Genomic DNA, 2,284 nt, shown 5'->3' with positions numbered 1-2,284 from the left:
TACATACATACATGTGCATACATATATATATGTATATACACATGCATATATGGGTACAGGACGCCAAAAAACGTAAACAACATGAAAAACGAGAACATGAAATACAAAAACATGAAAAACGAACTTTTTTTGCAAACAACGAAAGAAACAAATAGAGAAACGAGACAGGCAGCATAAAGAACAATCCCTAGATCAGTTGTCCAATGTTTTATCTACTCCTCCGCCTACCAATTTCATACGTAGAGGAGGAATTCAAAGCCATGACGGCAAGAGGAATCAGAACATTGCTTCTCTTTGAAAATGAGAGAATCAGACGCTCAACAAGACCATAAAGTGCAGCAAAATGCGGAAGCCTCAGGAAGTTGTGAAGAAGGCAGAAACATACCGGAAGCACCAGGAGTGGCGTAATTTGTCAAGGACGACCAGGACTTGACGAGTACAGCACCAAGAATTGGAAAAACACCAATACCAGAAAGAAGAGGGAGTTTATAACACAAAGGGTCTGCAACTGAACGCAGGAGGATTGCTAGGGGAAGACAAACGGGCTTGCCCACCAAGGACAATGAATAGAGTGGGATCAGGTCGACCCTAAATAACCCTAAAATGTGAACGAATAACGACAAAAGCCATTCTGCAGGCAGTGTAGCACCCTTATCCACATTTTAACCAGATGGTCTAGGACAGGGGTTTTCAAACTTTTTGACTTGCGGACCCTTTTATATTTCAGGCTTTACCTTATAAACGTTTATGAAATTTATACATAAATATTTGCTTAAAATAACATATATTTTTACATTTATTTATTTAACAGTATTTAGCAAATAAGTTTATTGTCAATTATACACAGGATTTTTTTAATACATACTTAGTGAGAAGGATGTGCTTACTTGGCTTTGCACGGACACCCTGTCTTGGCTTTCCACGGACCCCCTGTCTTGTCCTTGCGGATCCCCTGTGGTCCGCGGACCACAGTTTGAAAACCCCTGGTCTAGGGAACTAGGAGAAAGTTAGTACAAGTGGAGACATGACACGATCCTTGAAAAAACTCACTAAGGGGACAGGCCCGTAAAGGGTTAAGGCTTACAAACGCCAGTGCACGGGTAAAGTGTGCGGTTGTGGGTGTATGTGTGTGTGTGTGTGTGTGGGCGAGATAGCGAGAGACAGGCAGATAGACGGACAGAGAGAGAGAGAGAGTATGTACGATTGAACGCACACACGCGTTTGTGAAATGTAGTGGATTCTGTTTGTATATATGTGTGTGTGAGTGCGTATTTATGTGTGTGTGTGCGCGTGTATATGCGTGTACATGTTTGTGTGCGCGTGTGTGTATGTATAACTTAAGACAACAAAAGGCTTATTGGGCTTCTGTTGGAATGAAAACACCTGACTCCAGATTCCCAAACAACGTTGTTAGCAAGTTTCAGATTTAGCACGCTTGTCTCTGCTGTAGATCAACTTAGTGGAGCGTTGCGATTGATTAATGGATAAAAACTTCGTAAGACAACCACTTGCTGTGCATGCCTAGTTTTATATAATTTATTCGCTTTTAAAACGTTTAAATTTCGTTTTAATTCGTCGATTATGTACCATACCGCTCTTTATTATACATACATGTTGGGACTTGCGTTAACAATCTGAATATAATTGTTCTGAAAGATCCCAAGTTGACTTTAAAGATTATATATATATATATGTAACGATAAGTATTATTTACCAATTGTAACAGGTTATAAGATGAACGATGAAGAGTGATCGAAATTTTTATAGAAATATTTATTTACCGTTACTCTAATAAATGCCATACCACGACGGGTAGGTTAGTGTAATAGTATAACAGTTTGTACGTAAAACATGCAAAGTAAAGGAAGTTGATTTTGGCCTGTATATGTATGTACACTTTCTCATAGTAGTATATATAGATAAAGATAGGGTAATGTTACTGAGAAAAGAATGCGAGCTAGTGATAGTTATAGAGTCAAGGGAAGTTGTGTCTCATAGTTGGCTGGTTGTAAACTTCTTTCTCCCTTTGGTCGTTTTGTCTTTAGGTGGTTGCCTGCTTGTGACTATATCTGTAGATGACCGTTCCCTAACTAATTGAGTTGTCACTAGTTACTTCGCTCTGTGTCCCCAAGTGACTACTGACTGTTTGGCTTGGGGTCTCCTGTTTTTATAGCTATCTAGAAGGATAGATATATTACTGAGAACAATGGATTTAGCTGGTGGTCTTGTTATCTCTATTCTAGATTTTGATGGAGTAGAAGAGGTTAGAAAGGGTCAAGTGGTG

The sequence above is a fragment of the Octopus bimaculoides genome, chromosome 8, assembly GCF_001194135.2.
Source record: "Octopus bimaculoides isolate UCB-OBI-ISO-001 chromosome 8, ASM119413v2, whole genome shotgun sequence".
Taxonomy (NCBI): Eukaryota; Metazoa; Mollusca; class Cephalopoda; order Octopoda; family Octopodidae; genus Octopus; species Octopus bimaculoides.
The sequence above is the reverse complement of the archived record's forward strand: the minus strand, read 5'-3'. Positions refer to the sequence as shown.